Below are 21,757 nucleotides of genomic sequence, written 5' to 3'. Positions count from 1 at the left end.
TAACATAATAAAGGCAGTCTCACAAAGTTAGTGAGTGAGTGAGTGCTGAAGGTCAATTTAACATTTTGGATTCTACGTCATTCCGCGGTTAGTGGTTGTAACATTGAGCTCGCGATCTTGAGGTCTTGGGGTCGATTTCCAGAGAAGACATTACCAAAATCACTTTGTGAGACCATCCGATACTAAGATGATTTCGTGCCTTTAAAACTTTTAAGTCAAGTAAAAAAGTCCTTACATTTTTCCCAAATATCTATGACTGTATGATGCATGTGGCTCTGCCAGTCCCGATAGGGATATGGGCGTGACTTCATGTACGATGTACATAAGACATTATAGAATGTGAGAAAATCAGAAAAGTGCTAAACCGTTTGTAATGAGGTATCGAATGGGTTAGTAATACGCCCGCAGGAAGTAAGCTCGCTTTCATGTACTGTACTTGAAATTTTCTGTGAAGCGCAACTATGTCTGTTCCCTTTAATATGTCTTTCCGTTCGAGTTCGAACAGCTATAAATGTTAGGAGTTACAATAACAAAGACTAGGTTTACGAGAATAGGGTTTGTTTTAATAAACATCTATTTAATTATGTACCGCTGCTGACCACAGACGTTCTCTCAATCAACTATACGTACAGGGATATGGAGCATACTCCGGGTTATAATATCGACTGATACGTCACTATGCTAATGAATGTGACAGCACTGGGTCAGACGTAAAGTCAGACGTAGTTTAAAATACAAAGGAAATTTACATATAATTTATCGTTAGATAAAGCATAGGCCAGCTTATCCCTAATTGGGATTTCTTTCAGCTAACCTTGGACAGTCTGAGAGAAACTCAGTGACAAACTTCACACAACCAGTGGAAAGGAAACAATATTACAATTTGGTGCGGGACAGTGCAACAACTTGTATAAAATAATAAATACTATAAATAAAAAAGCAAATAAAAATAAAATAAATAAATAAATAAAATAATAGTAAGTGCAAGTCATTCATTCCTACCGCTCATTCAATACGTTGGAATATTGGCTGATTATCCGTCCTTATCTCTCCACAAGAACAAAGGAATAGGAAGATAGGTACGAAATTAGAATGCAATTTCATTGACTAGAAATGAACGTTGAGCGACTAGCGCAGTCTATGGTATTGAAATTTTATACGTAAAGACCCATTGGATGAATGCGATTTTTCTATTGCCTTTTAAAGGTTTCGTGGAGAAAATAGGAAGAAATTCTGGCGGGAATCCGTTGCTTAGCGATAGTGCTACTATTTGATATTTTTAAAAGCGGATTTTTTATACTTTCACCATTGTTTCATAGTAACGGGGGTTAAAAAGGCCGCATCAAAGCAATATAATCTAAAAAAAGCAATATTACTCATTGCGCATTTTTTTTTATATCAAATTACGATGTTGCTTTTTTAGATGAATTGCTTCGATGTGCCCTTTTTAACCCCCAGGTAAAACCCGGTGCGAATCCCCAGCGATACCTATTTGTCCGGCCAAGTAGTTATTGCCATTATCGGAAAATCTACAATAGGTATATCATATATCTTATCCTTAACAAAATATATATCGATTGGTTTTGTTAACAAAAATTACATCCGAAGACGCTTAGGATGTTTCACCTTTCACGTTTAAACAGAAAGCTCGGTGGGTACTTAGTTCATCTTGCGATGGATGTAGGTACCTCTGACTACCCATTGGGATATACTGGTGAGCTTATGTTATGCTTCCGAGGCTTTTATTATAAGGCGTCGATATAATGTTTAGTACTGTAACTAAATTTCTAAACGTATAATATACGTTATAGTAAAACTCCCTTTGATAAGCACACACTTTTAATCTTCTATCACCACACCTTTTACAATTCTCCAACTAGATAAAATATGTAGTAATAATGATTATTGCAACTACACTCAAAGGTAGACGACCACTCTCAATGAGGGCCCGTTACCAACTGACCGCCACGAATCGTTGCCTTACGAATTCACATCCCCACCACTCGATTCCCTCGTTCGCTCGTAAAACCGAATTAGTCAAATGACATTCTAATATTTTAATCATAAAACACCTACTCAATTAATACCGCGCCTTACACGTAATTGTCAATGTCATTATATTGCCGTCTTGATTTCCGTCTCCCTCTTCTTCCGATCTCATCACAGACAAGGTTTCGCTATTTGTTGTAATTATTTATTTTGGAAAATAAAGTGCATATCGAAGTAATCTGCGTTGCAATTAATAATAAAAATATATAAATAAATTAAATAAAATCATTTTATTTCAGGCATGTAACCCATATTTACATTAGCAATTAACATAACATAACATAACATAAATAGCCTATATACGTCCCACTGCTGGGCACAGGCCTCCTCTCAATCAACCGGAGAGGGTATGGAGCATACTCCACCTCGCTGCTCCACATTAGCAATTATAAAATTAAAATTAAAATTCAAAAAATAAATTCCAAAATCAATAAAACAAAATAGTAAAATTAAATTAAGTTAAAACTAAATCAAATTAGAAAAATACTTATTCTGTACTGTAGTACATATTTAGTCGGTCACTACAAATAACTAATACACATAATTCTCAGTAAAAGTTATATACAAAAACATAACAATATAAATAGCTAAAACTGCTAAAGTACCAATACGTAAATAATAAATTGTTCTACTTGTAGGCTATTTAAGACACACTACAATGGGACCCCATCTATATTACAGTAATTTAATTCCAAGAAGACTGGGCCGCTATTGGTATTCCTTTGAAGACGTTGAAAACAAATGGAAGATGAGTCTAGGCACATTCGCGATTGGATTCAATCACCAATATTGGAAACTCCGGCTTTTCGATTTATTTTCCATTGTAAATCTTAAAGCAATATTGATTAAAGCACCAAGCAAGACAGGAATGGAGATAATTCATTTCACGGGTATTGCCAAAGTTATAACGCTCGGAAAAGACCGAAACCAGAACAAAAAAAAATCTCTGATATTCTTCCAAATAGTGATGTTTCGGAGATAGATACTTTTCAGAGCGCGATTGTTTTTAAACTTATATCTTTTATTGATACTGACGTAAATAATTATACTTAATACTCACTTTTATTTTGTTCGCAGCAAGCAAAGTTGAGAGATCAAGTTAGGTCGACAGTTTTGTGCAAAGCTGATAATGAATTCGTAAACATAAATACACCTCGTCAACTGAAGAGTGACTCGTTAGGCAGGTAATCTCCAATTAGTTCTAAGGTGTACCCATATCATGCATAGTCACGGAGTTCGGCAGAGAGAGGGGACAATAATTAACCCATGCATAATTAGAGGGTTGGCTTTTATAAATATTAATTGTATTATGATGGCAATGGTGGTTCTGTTACATGGGTGGTTGCAATCAAATAGCAAATTGCTACGTGATGCCATGGTTAAACATTCAAAACTGTTGCCGAACGAACTAAACTCCTTTGGCTAAAACTCTATGGTCCAGTCCTTTAAAAAAGAATCATAATGGCGGACATTTTTAAGAAGAAAAGAGGACAATTGACGATCGGGCGCGAAAACGATTGGTCGTGATTGAACTACAGGTATTTAGTTATATTAGTCGTATTAAATAAATACTGGTAATTGGTAGTTAATCGAGAAAAATATAAGCGTATAATGAATGTTGCATGTCAATCCCTCCAGTATGCGACCTAACCACAAATGCAATGCAAAAGAAAAATGCATTTCTCGGGAATGTGGGTTTCCTTGCGATGTTTTTCTTCACCGCTGAGCATGTGATAATCGATTATGATCCAAACATGAAGTCGAAAACAAATTCGACAATCATTGGTTCAAAGTCAAGCTCACCGTCAGCACTAATTTAAGAGCCACACAGTCACTCTTGTCGGTGTAGCATTCCTCTCCATGCTACTTTCCTACTCTCGTACTACTCTCTCTCTCTTTCTTTCCCACTTTCTTTTTACTTTTCTTACATTTTTGAAAGTAAGTTTCCTCATAACAAATACAGGTACAGATATAAGTGTTAGTGACATCGTAAGTAATACTGAGGGGGATGATTTAGACAGTGATTCTGAGTTGATATCAAGTGGAATGTCCCGTCGGAAAATTCATAAAAACATTGTGTTTTTTATATTCTTTTCAGTTCCATACTTTTGCGACGGAAAATTCCATTTGATATCAACTTAGAATGGTCTGAATCACCCCTCAAAGTTTTCGATACGATGTCACTAACACCTGTATAAAATCTAGTGAGTCACAGCCTACAAGTCGGTCAGTAAGTCGGGTCAGATTTTCATGCGATAACATTCAACTTGCTTTTCTCGTATCTCTTTCAGTTGCGTTTCGCTTGGTTTCATTTCTGGCGATGCATATTTCAATAAAACGTTTATTGCACTCCAGCGCTATCCCTTCTTCCGAGAACGGTGGGGTGTTTTTTTTTTCTGCCAGTTAACCTACATATACAGTTACCCAGTAAGTATTAAGGTGGGTACTGACCGGTGTTACGAGGCGTATTGTACCATTCGCAGCGAGCATGATATGTTACGTCATGTGCTTAAAATCAGTGTTGATGCTCGCTACAAGCGCCTTATTTCCCTGTACTGACAGCACGAACGCTCGCTGTGTAACATATTACATTACGTCTCGTAACACCAGTCAGTAGTAGTCAGTACCCACCTTAAGGATAGGTACACAATTAAATTATAAGCCTAAACTTATATAGTTTTCATTATCAATAAAATGTCAAACACATGAATAAATCGATATCAGACAATAATTCTAAACTTACAAAAAAATATAAAACATAAAAAATACAAATATAGAAACTAAAAACCTAATCAAATAGCCCGTTCCTAGTCGTTCCCGGTGCAAAGGTGCCCATGATACTGGCAGCATTACCACGCTGGACAGCGCTGCAGCGATGGACAACCTTTGCATCAGGAACGAACCAGCGCGGGCGTCGAATCCCCTATCTCGCAATCTGCGACAATGTTCGATATAAAAACCTTCGCCCCACTGCCCCAACACCTTGTGGTTTCCACTGCGAGAGGAACAAATAAACAGCTTCTTTCCAGTTCAGATTATACATATGTATTCCTCTAGTAGTATTTCGTAACAGCCAACATGGTCTAGTGGATAGAGAGTTACGTTCAGGATCCGGAGGTTCGGGTCCGATTCCCGATGGGGACATTGTCGAAATCACTTTGTGAGACTGTACTTTGTTCGGTAAGGACATTGCAGGCTTGGACCTGATTGTCCGAAAAAGTAAGATGACTCCGTGCTTCCGAGAGCACGTTAAGCCATAATAAAACACATCCACCAACCTACAGTTTAGCAGCGTGGTGGAGGGGAGGCCCGTGCTCAGCAGTGGGAGGTTCTTCCCTTGGGGTTGGAAGGTCAGACAAGCAGTTGCTTCTGTAAAATCTTCAGATTAGGTAAGCGGACCCAGTGAAAATAGGATAACGCTTTTGATGATGATGAGGTATTTTGTCGTAGAATTCAACAAATTGGATCATCTCTGCAAGACCAGGGGAGCTTAAAAAGGCCATATTAAAGCAATTCATCTAAAAAAGCAATATTGCTATTTGACATTTGTTTGCGTTGCGCACTTACCTTTATATGCGCAAATATCAAATTATAATATTGCCTTTTTAAATTAATTGCTTCAATGGGGCCTTTTTAACCCCCAAGTTTATATTTTAATTTATCTGTCAACACCAATACTAGTTGCAAATTGTTTTATAACGACTTGTGAGTCAGGAAGTAAATATGACCATAACTTTGCATACGCATACACCTATTTAGGGATTTCCCAGTACATTTTTCTATGAAGCTGAAAAACGGTTACGTATTTGAATATCTAAAATTGAAATACTTTACGTAAAAATACCTACGTTCAGAATCCCTAAAATCATTATACCTAATGGTTTTTCTAATTAAATTCAAAATACCGCAAGTTTAAAATGTCAAATGGATTATGCTACCTAAGTTCATAAAGCTAAAACTTGAAATATCTACGTTTAAAATCCCTTAAATTGATGTACCTCAAAGTTTATTGACCTAAATTCAAAATACTGTTAGTATGTGAAGATCAAAAGGTATAAGCAAAAAGAAACACGACCTATTACAGTATTAAATTTTAATCAACATAATGGTTATCAAAAATAAAAGTGTAATTTTCTACTTAGTAATACAAAGGTACAGAAATAATACAGTACACTAAAGTACGATAATAACCAACAAAAATTACAACTCCGATGATAATTATACGATAATTGACTTATCTTATAAATCAAATTATTATTTAAATTAAACCTAACATATTAATCATTACAGATTTTCTGCAATAGCTCGCAATAGATCCACGTGGCTGTATTCAGGAATTTTTTTTAATATGTTGTCAATTTTTCTCAACTTGTAATGACCTTTTCTCATCTCAGTCCACCCTCTTTTTTGCTCGCGGCGCCCGAACTACTATTTAAGAAAAACGCTCACGAGTGATGCATCATTTAGGTATTTTGACCACTGAGTATTTTAAACGTTGGTGTTATAACTGTAGATATTTTATTACATTAGACATTTAGTCCATTAGTTTTTTTAAACTTAGGTATTTTATAAGTCGGCGTTATAAGCTAAGGTATTATAAACCATTAGGTATAATGATTTTAGGGATTCTGAACGTAGGTATTTTTACGTAAAGTATTTCAATTTTAGATATTCAAATACGTAACCTGAAAAACAAATGTTTTCTCCAAGCAACAGAGATATCTCAGGGTATTTCGCAGCTATTCGTTAGTAGAACAAACGTCAGCCAGCTTTGAGGACATCACAATGGCGTCTGTAGCATCCTTTGACGGATTCGAGCCGTAAGCTGCGTTTAGGGGTGCTTAGTCACTTGCACTTAATTCTTTTTTTTTGACGTGACTTATTGTAGATTGGGCGCAAATCACATTCACTACTTGAAAAATGGGGAGCGCAGCGCTTAAGTCGAAATATAACATAATCTGACGACTATTTCCCATTCAGGTTATTCAGAGGTACATCCATCGCAAGATGAACTAAGTACCCACACCTCACCGAGATTTCTGTTAGACCAACGTGATAAGTGATGAACTGTATGGCCGTCTATAATCGTTGAGCCAACTGGTTAGTAAATAAATCACTATTTAGACTGAAAATTCAGGGAGCAGGTAGTAGGGTGAAATCTAACGCGTTTTAATAGCACAACTATCCGGACCTCCCCTAGAATTAATTTGTGATCCTACTTTTCATTGGATTAATATAATAAATTATTTGGAAAAATAATTATAAAAGCACGGGTAAATCAGAATAAGTGTTAAAGCCACTATTATTAATTACTTTCACGATCGCCTAGCCAACCGCATTTATAGTAAATCAAAAAAAAATCCATCACCCCTTTGCACAGCAGTACTTGTCTCAGTAAAAGAGAACAATATTTGTCTACTTGCAAAGCCAGTTTAATTCTCGTCGCAATGAAAACGAAGCATTAGTAGTACATTGTAAAATTACACCCATTTCTCTACAAAAACGGACTTTTGAAGTCTGTTTGAAACTGACACAACTGTGTCTTCAGGACTTAGAGTAAGTATCTGAGAACTAACTTGCTACTCCTCTGGCTAGACTGAAATATTTATTCATAATCAATTAATGGTACCATGTTATGATATAATGGACGGAAAAACAAAAAAAGTACGATTAAAACCAAAACTATATTATCCATAAGGTAAATACATAGTCAAATCTTCAGCTTAGGTAAGCGGACCCTGTGAAAAATGGGTTAAAGTTAGGGATAGTTGAGTTTGAGTTTCACGATATAACAATAACAACCTGTTTTAAGGTTAGAAAGACATTGCTACTGAACAATAAGGCCGCTAATTCTATTTTCGTTGTTCTTCCTGTACTCATTTTTTTTAATCAGCAATAATAATAAATATTCCGCGATAGATGATATTGGCAGTACTGTCACAGGCAAAGAGTTCCTGCTTCCTACATAATAGCACACCCTGGACACTTCATCATCATCAGCCCATTAACGTCCCCACTGCTGGGGCACGGGCCTTCCCTATGGATGAATAGGGAGATCGGACCTTAAAACCATCACGCGGGCCCAGTACGGATTGATGATTATTAACGACTGCTAATGCAGCCGGGACCAACGGCTTAACGTGCCTTCCGAAACACGGAGGAGCTCGAGATGAAAACTTTTTTTTTTGTGGTCACCCATCCCATGACCGGCATTTGCGAAAATTGCTTAATTTCAACGATCGCAGACCGCTGCGCCACCGAGCTCCTCACACACTTCATCATCACTAATTTAAGAGCCACGCTCTTGGGGGTTAAAATGGCCACATCGAAGCAATTCATCTAAGAAAGCATATAAAAGTAAGTGCGCAATGCAAACAAATGTCAAATAGCAATATTGCTTTCTTAGATGAATTGCTTCGATGTGGCCATTTTAACCCCCCTTGTCGGTGTAGCATTCCCCATGGTACTTTTTTAGGGAATAATACACACACACACACAAAAAAACACACACACACACACACACGCACTTCATATAAAAATAATATTCTTCTCGTGAGCCACTTTACCTCGTAAGTGCAAGAGAGACAGACAATCCGTGTCTCTACTTAGCGGCATACGGTTATTCAGACTAAAGACACACTGACAGAGGGGGTGAGGTGCATTAAATGTAGCTCGGCGATACAAATGGTGCGGGGCGGAAAGTTACCGTTCTATACGTAGCATTATTCTTTATTCTATGACACTAGGTTAAACTGTACAGTCATGAGCAATACAATGTACCCACTTTAGGATTCTGTCGTACTGACATATTTGACATTATGTGAGACTTACAGTTCAATTTGTCAAAAAAGTTAATGTGACATGGTACCAAAGTATACATATTAATGCTCGTGACCCTACCCAGAAATGTGCCGTTCTCGGGAATATGAGAATATTCCTGTTGTAAAAACTCTCTAATAGTAAGAAGTAGATGCTTATTTTTGAAATTGTTCTTTCTTGTATTCTGGTCCTATCTCCGTTAAATCTGGGTAATAAAGCTATTTTTACATAACTTTTGCACCTTTTTAAATCCGGGAATTTTCCCGAAGTGGGAAAATTCCCGAGAACGGCACCTCACTGACTGTACCTATCAGATACATAATGAAATATTAGATACTGACTGTACCTGATTGTCTAGATAGTACGACTACACGGTTTGGTACCTACATTCCGTGATCCCCGAAATTGAACTGCCTAACTTGGCTACCCGAGGATACCCTGGTCGACCCTCTCAGTTTTACTGGGTACAACATTTCACTTTCATTACGGCACCCTAATTCCGAATTCAGATAAGATAGTAGGCTGTGAGATGTGTTACAGGAGTTTGTGTGTCCTATTTTCATAGATATCAAGTGAAAAACCAAGAGAAGAATACAGTAAGGTATAAAATAAAAAAAAAATACAAACAAAGAACGATACAAAACTTGTGTGTAGGTAGTTGGAAAAAGGGTCACACGACTCAAGATGTGCTTGCTTCTTCTTGCTTGCTGCAGCCTCTCATAGACGCCATGATATTTCCCATACATGTCGTGACATATTTGTAGATTTGCCGTATGTTAACTACTTGGCCGAACAAATGGGGAGCGCTGAGGGCTCTCTGCTAGTTGAGTATAGAGATGTAAATAAATACTATTCATTTACTTAGGTATTTTTTATGTTTCATTTGCGTCTCACTTTTGGGTCGACTGCGTGGAATCCCTAACAAGACCAAAATCTGACTGTGGATGTGTGTCAACTAGACAAAAATCCATTTGTCTTTGCTGCCTGTCTCAATAGAAATGTTATTTACTTATAGTGTATTTTTAAGTAACTCTGAACCGCCGTCCGTGTATGAAGCGATTGATGGTTATGGAGGAAGCAAGAGAAGTGTGTAAGGATCGAAGCCAATGGAATTCAATGGTCGCTTCTTACGTAGGTGGAAATTAGGCGTATGTATGTACGTATTGGTGCTAATTCCTGTAAATACCATCTAATTTTATTTTAAGGTAAGTATATCTGTCATTTTCTTATCCGCCGAAAAGGAAAGGGACGGGTAATCGACAAGCATAAAATTTATGAAACACACGTCAATTTTAAGCACAAATCTAAAACAACCGTCTAAAATTTTACATTAGCCAATAACTCGACAGAATTAAGTTGACAGCACACGTCAAACGGTTTGCATACCAGCGAGATACCTTTTTGATTCGCCCGGGTTATTCATTCATTTACTCATTCTTCCTAAAATTAACAGCGGTCAATCATCCGTCCCTTTCCTTTTCGGCGGATAAGAAAATGTTAGGTACAACTTAAAGTAAAATTAGGAGGTGTCTGCAGGAATCGTGGCCATTAAGTCCCTTAATTATGTCTTTACTAACATTTTATGAGTAAATCAGTAAGTAAAATGTGGATGCAATAATATCTGAATTTCAAACTTATACTTTTCGACAAAAACTCTAAATTAAAACCATCTGGAGAAACCATTTTAATAATATCTGACGGAAATCCCTGGGCTCATCCGTTAGAGTGTCCTGTTCTGAGGATTCCTTTTTTTTTCAGTTTCTGGCTGCGGACAATTGAGGGATGAGCGGGACGCGGGGGGGACGGAGGATCCCCACTCCCATGCCTCCGCCGAAGGAGGCCGTGCATTATCCTACCAGGTAAGATTAGTAGTCTTTGAAGAATTTAATGACTAGAGCAGCGATTCCGGGAAACCGAAGAAAAGCCACCAGGGATCCGCGAATTTTTGCTGTTAAACAAATGATGAATTAATTTAATCCTTATCAAAAGCTTATTTTTTATTTTAAATACCTAAAATAAACTTTAAAAAGTAACTTAAAGTACGCACATAATATCTACTTGTATACCTGTCAAATTATAATTATAAACATAATAAACGCAATCAGTTCCTACTTAAATAGTAACTATACTACGGGGATCACGGGTGGTTAAAAAGGCCACTTTGAAGCTAAAGTAAAGAATAAAGTGCCTTTAAAATATTTTATTTTCCTTATATAAGTTTTAGTAACTTTGATTTGTGATAAATGATTTCAATATGGCGATTTGTTGCAATTTGGTGTGTATTCTGTTTTCTTAAAAGTTTAGGAAACCGTACTCACCACGCTGCTCTTGGTGTTCAGGCTCGTAACTCGGGACCAGCGGCTTAACGTGCCTTCCGAAGCATGGAATCAGGTGTTTCAGCATGCAATGCCCCAGCTAAACAAAGGACAGTCTCAGAAAGTTATTTAAAATAGAATAGAAATTGTCATTTTATAAAGAATGCCATACACAAAAACAAAACAATAACATCATTTATTTAACTCGACAATGTCCCCATCGGGAATCGAACCTGGACCTCCAAATTGTAAGCCGCTTTAACCACTAGACCATGGAGACTGGTGGTACATCGAAATAATAAATTTCGGTGGGTTGAACAGGAGTTACCTTAGCTAGTTCTTTTAAACTTTGACATGTTAACGTTTGACCCCAATCTCATCTGAGTAGGGTAAATGAAGACAATTCCAAATGTAGACCGCTTCTGCCCAAAACAAGTTAGGCCTAGAAGGGACCCAAGCAAAGTAATCAGGAAAATAGACAAAAGTCAGTTTTCCTCAATCCGTTTTATCTAGATTGAAATAAAACCGACCCTGTTTTGTACTCTAGAAAAACCCAGATAATTAAATGTAGAATTTGTTTGTTGGTGGGTAACCTTAAAAGTGTTTTTAAGTAGAGCTCCGCTGGAGAAATGAGGGTAAAGAACAAAACAGAAAGCGTTTAGCGTGTATCATGCCGGTCTTACTTTGAAACCCAACTGTTCTTCGCATCATAACGGAATTTGACGTTATGAGTTTGAATTCATGTATGGATCACAGTCCATGATGATGCGAAGAACAGTTGGGTTTCAAAGTAAGAAGAATAGGGATTCTACGGAGCTTAATACCGCTGGTGAGGAGTGGGTAAAGCCGTGGTCGCCCAGTTGTTAGAACGCTTGTCTCTCACTTTGACGTCTAATGATTGTCGAAAAGTTAATGTGACATGGTTTTAAAGTGTACTTATACATATCAGTACTCGTGACCGTACCTAGTCTATTTGTTTATACAAGGCTAATGATGTTACGTAACGACTACTGAGTGCATAACCGCTGAAGCTATACGGACATAAACAAATGACAGTGTGAAAGTGATACCCGGCCAGTGGCAGAGGTATCGAATATCGATACCCCCTCACTCCCAAAACAAAGGAGAACTCACGTGCGTTCAGCTCCTTATCGTGACTTCGTTTTTGAATAACTATTTTGATTTTAATTTTTTGGCGCCGTACATATTTTTCTTTTTTATTTATTTTATTTTATTTGGGACAGCAACAGTCATATTATTGTTTGGTTTCATTTACAATATATGAGACCAGTTACAGCTATATTTACTTTATCAGATGTTCAGACTTTTATTTTTGATAAGTAGGTGTTTTCATAATAAGTACGATGGATTCTGATGAATCCAATCATGATTCAATCAAAGATCAAGAAAAAGTAGAACAAATTCAGCTGCTTATCTTCCCGTGTATTGGTCACACGGTCCGGAAGTTCTAAGTTCGATTTCGATAGGAGCACGCAACAAAAAATCACTTTTAGAGCCTATCTCTGGTTAGCAAGGACCTTGCAGGCTGAAACCACTTGAATGCCCGGAAAATAAGATGATACAGTGCTTTAAACTTTGAAAGCACGTTAAGCAGTTCCCGGCCATTATTTACTTAAGTAAGTAAGTCAGCCATATCAGAGGCATTTGTGGGCTCAATAACGACTTTGACACCAAGGCTGATAAGATCAGTCATTGAACTCACAGCTCTAACGAGGGTAGATCTAACTTCGTATCAAAAAAATATTGGTTGTTGTCTTCTATTTGTGTCTCTGCTCACTCCATTACGGATCACGGGCGTGAGTGTATGTACATATAAAATTTATTGTACTTGTAATTTAACAGTGAAGTTACTTTCTGCACCAAACTTGTCACTATTTATTGTTTCCAATTACAACATTACACATTTAACTCTACACGTACACAGAACCCATAAGTACCGCGTGTCTCACTTCCAACACATTACTTGGGTAACTGGAAACGTAGTTATTAACTGAATCCTTACTAGTAAGGGTTAGATTACATGGAATTTGGTCGCTAAGACCTGACAGTATTTAAGGGCAAGATTTTGTTTCAAAAGCTGGCTGATTGTCTTTGACGATTTAGTGCTGCTAAAACCGAACTGGTTAAGGGCGTTTTCGCACTAAATCCGATCAGAGTCCGTAGAAGAAAATTACTTTAAAAATAATATCTGTGTTAGCTCCGTGCGGTTAACACGTTACATCATACTGTCGGAATCTAAACCTCTGAATTCGGCTTTATGAGTTTGAATAAAAGCTGCTTAACCCTTTCAAGGACAGAACGTCTACAGACGTTCCGTTTCCAAGGTGTCATACTACCTATTATGAACCATCAATGACCCATGGTCTCTCTCTTTGAAAGGGTTAAACACTGTTTAAACAAATAACTAAAATACAAAAAGTAATTTGATCTTTGAAACCTTTAATTAAACCCACATCCTTTCATTCCTCCGTCAAATACTTGCACCAGGTGGTTAACGAGATTTTAAATATTAAACAAACGCCTATTAACTCGAGCCGTCTCACCCCATTAGACCAGATGTGAAGGGTTAGTTAAAAATAAATATTTCACTATGAACGGACAGAGTAATGCGTAAAAAATTAAAACTGGTGCATTTTCGATGACAGCGCATACAAACATACATGCACGTGTGATAGGTTTTGTGGTGCAAGTTATGATCGGAGGTGTACCTACACGCCACCTAGGCGTCGGGGGTTAAAAAGGCCACATCACAGCAATTCATCTAAGACAGCAAAATTGCTATTTGACATTTAAATGCATTCCGCATTTACTTTTGTATGCGCAACTATGAAATTGCAATATTTAGACGAATTTCTTAAACGTCCAGGGGGGTTAAAATGGACAAATCGAAGCAATTCATCTCGGGAAGCAATATTGCAATTTGACATTTGCGCATATAAAAGTAAGTGCGCAATGCAATCAAATGTCAAATAGCAATATTGATTTCTTAGATTAATTGCTTCGATGTGGCCATTTTAACCCCCCAGATGATGTTATAGTGGCGTTAGAGCAGAACTAAGTATCTTCACCTCACCTTTCTATTGTGTTGATTTTGTTTTGTTGCATTAGAATGTTTGTTGTTGTTTTAGACATTTTTATTGTACCCGCTCCAGCTGCCCGCTAACGGCCTCTGTGGTCTAGTGATTGAGCGTTGTACTCGCGATCCGGAGGTCTCGGGTTCGAATCTCGGTTGAGACAGATCCCAAAAAAAAACACTTTGTGATCCATGGTTTGGTTAGGACATTACAGGCTGATCACTTGATAGTCCAAAAGTAAAATGATTAGTGCTTCGGAAGGCACGTTAAGCTGTAGGTCCCGCTTACTACTTACTGATGTAAGTACGTAGTCGTTACATGAGTCATGTCAGAGGCATTTGGCGGCTTAATAATAACCCTGATAGCAGGGTTGATGAGGTTGGTAATCCACCTCACAACCCACTCGATAGAAGAAGAAATTGTACCCGCTTGTCATTTATTATCTGTACCAAACTCTACATTACCGGCGTTACCGTGTCGTCAATATAAACGGAATTATAAATAAACGTTCATATTTTGACGCGGTTTGTCCCAAATGTGCTTTTAAAATCCGTATAACCCATCGTTATCTTTACCCGACTAAGACGCAAAAAAGGGGGTTGTGTGATCTTCCGCTTTTTTTATTTTTCTTTTTTACTTTGTAATTTTGTGTTTCCTGTGTGCTTTAAAGTATTTGTCATGTTAGGCATGTGAATTTCGAAAAAAAATTAAAGTAAATCAAATTTGCTCTAAGCTCGTATTGCTACGGGGCAGAGTACAATTCTTCTATACGTATACCTATAATACTAGTATGAAAGAAAGAAAGAAAATACTGATGAATTTTCTTACGATCGTTTTGTGGTCCCTGCCCACCCTGGCGGACAATTTAGACAACTTGCAACTACTAATGTGAAGGAATAGTGAATTTGAATCAGAATCATTTATTCAACGCAAACGAAATTTTTTGAAAAAGACGCTTACTAGATTTTCTTTATAAGGCGCATACCACGTAAGTGTCTTCAAATCCCGGTGGGGTTTTATCACAAAAATCACTACCTATGTGAGCCCTGTTTGGTTAGGACATTACATGATCACCTGAGTGTCCGAAAGTAAGATGATCCGTGCTTCGGAACGCAGAACGTAAAGCCGTTGGTCCCGGTTACTACTTACTGATGTAAGTACGTAGTCATTACATGTGCATGGTAAACGGCTGTTAGCGGGTCAATAATAACCCTGACACCAGGGTTGATGAGGTTGGTAATCCACCTCACAACCCACACGATATAAGACTATAAGGCGAAGTTTTGTGGGCATACTGCTACAGCCGTTACGGCATTATTTATAATTCTATTATTAATTACTAAGTACCATTTAACTAGGTATTGTAATTATGTATTTTTATCACTAATTTAAGAGTCACGCTCTTGTCGGTGTAGCATTCCACATTCTTGTCTCTCTCTCTATTTAAGAGCTGCGCTCTTGTCGGTGGTGGATTCTTGTCTATCGAAGTCCAATCCCTTCACTTCCTTTTAAGACACGACGTTCACCTTCTCTTTAATCTGTTCCAAGTAAGCTCTTCTTGGTCTTCCCCCTCCTCTGTTTCCTTGTAGCTTTCCTTCTATGATATTTTAAAAAAGTACAACGTAGTAGTACGGTCACGAGCACTAATATGTATACACTTTGAAACCATGTCTTATTAACTTTTTTGACAAATGAAACCGTAAGTTTGATTAAATCTCAAATATGATAGTGCGACAGGGTTCTAAAGTGGGTACGGTCACGAGTACTAATATGTATACACTTTGAAACCATGTCATATTAACCTTTTTGACAAACTAAACCGTAAGTCTCAATTAATGTGAAATATGATAGTGCGACAGGGTTCTAAAGTGGGTACATGACATTGCTCATGACTGTACGTAGGAAAGTTAGCACATGCAAAATAAAAAGTGAGCATGAAGTAGCCGTGGCATTGTGATCAAAAATGCAGGCGGTGCAGTGGGTTGAAGGGCCATCTCTGTAGCGTAGTGTGGTTCACAACGATATCGCTACACTGGAAGAGCTTTGAATCAAAATTGAATTCATAAAAAGTATGAAACGCAGCATTCATGGTATTAAATAATAAATGGCGCGATTAGTTTATTTTGCCTACTTCCACAGCCTAATGTCGTACTGCATCTTGCTGTGTGGTCATGCTGCAGATGTCAACAGCATTTTTATTCTGCAAAAGCGAGCGAAACGCAGCTAAATTACTCAATTTTATAACATCATTTTATGTTTATAAAGCATAATATTATTATAAAAAAATAATCTTTTCCAGTAGTTCTAACCCCATGGCTCCCTCCTCATCTTACATCAACCATTGAAGGTGCCATTATGTCTGGACAATACCAGTTACCTTCCATTCATGAGGAAATTGTTCCGGACAATATTGGAGCTAACTTTAATAGCGGCTTTCTTCTATAATGCCAAGAATAGGACACTTTTGTCCTTCGTAATGCGTTTTAAAATGCATTTTTTTTTGCCCTGTGTCATTTTAAGAGGTCAGGGGGGGTTAAAAAGGTGATATCGAAGCAATTCATCTGAAAAGGCAATATTGTTATTTGACGTTTGTTTGCATTGCGCACTTAATTTTATGTGCGCATATGTTATACTATGTAACCTATACTTTTGCAATTCAACTAGAAGAAACGTAAGGATACATTTTGATGTGGAATTGAGATAGAAGACGATTGACGGGGTAAGTGGCGATTATTTACATGAATTAATTCATTTAATTAACAAATGTACCTACCTATACTTGTGTCTTATTTCCCATTGATCGAGGCATCAACACGTAGGGCCCAAGAAACCCTTAAACAATAATCAATGGTGTAATCGTCCCAACAACTGAATCATAGTGGGCCCAGTTACCCATTATCAAATTAGAAAAGGGCAAACTCGCCCCTGGGCCCTGTTTAAGACTGGGACGAGATGACCCCTAAGTCTGTGGTCTAAGGTGGAGCACGCTAACTCAAAAGATATAAGTACCTACTTATAACTACAAACTATAATAATAATATTATGTACTTGTTTAAATTTTGTTCGTAAGGTTCAAAATTGCTTATTTTTAAGATAAGTAATTTGTTTTATTCTTGGTAAAAGAGGGTAATTGACTTTGTTAATTATTCAGTATCGGCGATGGAATAATGGGTAAAGCTTTAGTTAGAAAGTTTTAAAACAATGTGTCACTGTCTCATATCGGAAAAGGTTAAAGATTACGGGCTATATCTAACAGTGATATTATATTTTTTATAGATCAATGGATTATGGTACATTTGCTTCAGATAAAGAAGTTAGTTCTTAGTTCCTATGTTATGTAATAATGACGATTTCTATTTCTTTGTCATCAATGGATGACAATTTTTTAAACGCATTTTCACGTAGTACATTTCTATAAGACAAAAAAATAATTATTTAAACAAAAATAAAACTCAAAAAGAGCAAAAGTGATCTTGTCAGAAGTGGGATTCGAACCCACGCCCACAGAAGTGGACTGCGACCTGAACGCAGCGCCTTAGACCGCTCGGCCATCCTGACTTGATAAACTCTGTCGAAATTACGCAATGGTTTCTATCATAGAATAATAAAAGTTGAAATAGGTCAAATTGTTTGAAAGTGGACGGCATTCATTCATTCAAGCGAACGAGAATAATCTATTTTTATGAAAGTAAAATAGGGACTTGTTGTACCGCTTAGTTACCTACTGATAAATTGTCTTATGGCTTATCAGCGGATTGATACGGAATACCTACCTACCTACTTATGAGAATTTAACTTTATTACTCATTAAAAGGTCACCGACACTAGAAAATCTCCTTAACATAATTTAATAAGAGTCCATCAAAGTCAAATTAATAGGACAATAAATTACATTTTACTTAATGCCTATCAATTTTTTTACAAGGTAAGTAGGTACCTACCTATCTATAGTAAACATTCTTCATTATCTCTTTTAAAAAGAACAACAGTCATACACGCATTTCCAAAAAGCACAATAAAACATAAATAATTCAGGAACACAGCACAACAGAAGTATACAATAATAACACGAGTTAACCCGTCGCGTCCGGTCCTGCTTTGATCCCGCCATGTGGCACCGTGAGTACCGTCCCGGTATAGGTACGCTGGTACGCACGTGCGAAACGTTACTGGTATATAATTGATGTTACGTTTATGGTGGCCGGTTTAATCAGGATTTTTTTAAATTATTGATTTGAATAAGGACAATCAGGTGATTCAAGTCTGCAATGTCCTTACCAAAGGACAGTCTCACAAAGTGATTTCCACAATGTCCCCATCGGGAATCGAACCCGGACCTCCGTGTTCGCAAGGCCGTTGTTCTCGGGCTACTAGCCCAAACACCTCCGCAGTGGAGCAGCGTGGTGGAGTATGCTCCATACCCCCTCCGGTTGATTGAGGGGAGGCCTGTGCCCAGCAATGGGACGTGTACTCGTATAGGCTGTTTATGCGTGTTATGTATGTATGATTTTAATAAGTACAGTAATTAGTAGGTAACGTTCCGGTACGTTATTTATAGCCGTATAATAGTATAACAAATATAGTTAGTATTGGCCTTTAATAGACTGGAATGGAAAATGCTACACCGACAAGAGCGTGGCTCTTAAATTGATGATGATGATGAATAGTACAAGTACGGTAGAACAAGTACGGTTCAAAGCACGGTTCTAAGGTAAACTGTGGGTAAAATTACTGCTTTTTCTTTCGTGATCTATTGTAGATTTTCTGCGAATGGCATTAAATTCTTGGCCGGACTAATGGAGAGCGCTGAGAGCTCTCACCCGGTCCAAAATTACTGTGTTCATGCGGTTGTAAGCCAAGCTTTTGCTGACAACAATACAATGAAGGTCAGGTGTTAAAGTGCACAGATCCATTGTTTTCGAAGACGACTTTAAAGTATAAGAAAAAAAACATAGTTTTGTATTGACATAAAGCAAAACCAAACCCAAATCCTTATGTACAGTCATGAGCAATATCATGTACCCACTTTAGAACCCAGTCGCACTATCGTATTTGACATTTAATGAGTCTTACGGTTGAATTTGCAAAAAAGTTAATGTGACATGGTTTCAAAGTGTATACATATTAGTACTCGTGACCGTACCCATACGGAATCGTCTTCCTGGAGCTGTATGATGGAAGGCGCTTCATACATTTTGTGGGTGATTCAGGAAATTCCTATGCCCAGAAATGACACATAAACGCGATGTTCATTTGTTATAGTCACATTGACAACACATCGATAGACTCAAAGACGTATTTTCACAGAAATTCAGCTAATTTAAGTTGAAAGATGAATGGCACAACGTCGTCTTGTTGTTGAAATATGGTGCGGAACCGGATATAGTGAATAAATTGACGCGGTCATAAGCATAACTCATAAGGAAGACTTAGAAAACATACGTTTCAGTACTTCAATAGAAGTACTTATTTAGTTAAATAATGTAAATCGATCTGTTTTGTAGCGTAGGAGAATACATACATACATACATAAACTCACGCCTATTTCCCACTGGGGTAAGCAGAGACTATAGAATTCCATTTGCTTCGATCCTGACACACTTCTCTTGCTTCCTCCACATTCATCAATCGCTTCATACACGCACGCCGGTTCAGAGTAGATCGTATTGAACCTTTTCTAAGGACAAGAAGAACGTAGCGTAGAAGAATAATGGCCCCGATTCCTGCAGACACCTCCTAATTTTACTTTAAGTTACCTGTCGTCTCCTTATTCGCCGAAAAGGAAAGAGACGGATGATTGACAGTTGTAAATTTTAGGAAGAATGAGTAAATTAATAAATAACCCGGGCGAATCAAAAAGATATCTCGCCGGTATGCAAACCGTTTGACGTGTGCTATCAACTTAATTCTGTCGGGTTATTGGCCGATTTTAAATGTTTAGACGGTTGTTTTAAATTTCTGCTTAAAATTGACGTGTATTCCATAAATTTTATGCCTGTCGATTACCCGTCTCTTTCTTTTTCAGCGGATAAGAAAATGACAAGTATAACTTAAAATAAAATTAGATGGCGTCTGCAGGAATTAGCACCAATGTTATATAATATTATAAAAAGCTTACAAACTACTGCCACCGACTAGCAAGGTGCAGATAATAACAAGCAAGGTGCAGATACAGAAATAACTTGATTCATGTTATAGCAAACGTTAGTTATGATCATGCTCGAGTGGTTGAAATATATACTCTTACGTTTAAAAATGTATTTATTCATTTGTAATTGCATTTTGTATCTTCGTTCCGAAGCAGAATGCGAATTTTTATTCTAATGAACTTTACATGCGGCGCAGTTTTAGTTTAGATAAAGAATGTAAGTTGTATGGATTTTTGATAAAAACTTTATCAAAAACAGACCTTAAAGAATATTTACACCTAGGTAGGTGGGTTTGGGTTGGAAGGTCAGACAGGTAGTTGCTTCTGTAAAAATCCGAACCTGTCAAACCTTCCAAGTTAGGTCATTGCAATTTTACATTCGCGCGTATAAAAATAAGTGCGCAAAGTCAACAAAAGAACAATATGGCTTTTTTGAGGAATTGCTACAATGTGACTTTTTTAGACTCCTTGAAAGTAGACTGCAAAAGCGGTATATAAAGCGAAAGTTGATGGTAGGGCTGGCAGAGGAAGACCGAGAAGGACTTACGATGACCAAATTGGAGATGTCCTTAGAAAAGGTTTAATACGATCTACTCTGAAAAGGCGTGCATGTATGAAGCGATTGATGAATGTGGAGGAAGCAAGAGAAGTGTGTCAGGATCGAAGCAAATGGAATTCTATAGTCTCTGCTTACCCCGGTGGGAAATAGACATGAGTAGATGTATGTATGTATGTATGAAAGTAGACTATTTAAGTACTCACTGAACACAACAGTACACATTCAAGCTAATTCCTATTAAAATATACGCAAGGCACTACCAGTTACATTTTGACTCACAGAAAAGTACCGGCGTCGGCTATTATCAACTTGAACGTCGAGTGGATTCAAAGAAGGCATTCAATCGCAACATCGGCCACCATTAGTGTGGGCATTGTGACTGAGTGTAATGCTCTATAACGCTTCTATAGCCGTATCAGGCTAAATACTTAGGCTATCAATAGTACCAGTGGCATATGATACGATCTATATAACGATGAACTGTTTTGAAGTAGGTTACCAGTTGTCACATATACTTAGTCCATCGCGTTAGAAAGACGCTTCCTGCGTTAAGAGATTAACACGGTACCCACGGTATTTTCACTTTATATCATTTTTCTAGAATTGATTAAAGAAGACATTAGTTTTTATCTCATTCGCGCCACTCTTTGTTGTTTCTAGAATTTACTGCTTATATCATTCTGTAGATGGTCGTTCTTATGCAATGCTTCTTCTATCGTGTGGGTTATGAGGTGGATTACCAACCTGATTAACCCTGCTGTCAGGGTTATTA

At 37.4% G+C, this 21,757-nt stretch overlaps 2 protein-coding genes and 1 non-coding gene across 3 annotated transcripts in view; 1 reads left to right on the top strand and 2 right to left on the bottom strand.

Moving 5' to 3' along the window:
- The window catches only part of LOC126368179 (polypeptide N-acetylgalactosaminyltransferase 2-like), a 302,716-nt gene that overhangs the window by 129,557 nt on the left and 151,402 nt on the right, over window positions 1–21,757 (bottom strand). The window lies entirely within an intron of this gene.
- Window positions 1–21,757, top strand: part of LOC126368190 (equilibrative nucleoside transporter 3) — a 418,002-nt gene that overhangs the window by 294,333 nt on the left and 101,912 nt on the right. The gene's annotated exons all lie outside the window — the stretch shown is intronic.
- On the bottom strand, window positions 17,753–17,836 carry Trnal-cag (transfer RNA leucine (anticodon CAG)). The gene has a single exon. It is a non-coding gene; the product is annotated as a tRNA-Leu (tRNA).

This window comes from Pectinophora gossypiella, chromosome 7 (genome assembly GCF_024362695.1).
Source record: "Pectinophora gossypiella chromosome 7, ilPecGoss1.1, whole genome shotgun sequence".
Lineage (NCBI taxonomy): Eukaryota > Metazoa > Arthropoda > Insecta > Lepidoptera > Gelechiidae > Pectinophora > Pectinophora gossypiella.
The sequence above is the reverse complement of the archived record's forward strand: the minus strand, read 5'-3'. Positions and strand labels throughout refer to the sequence as shown.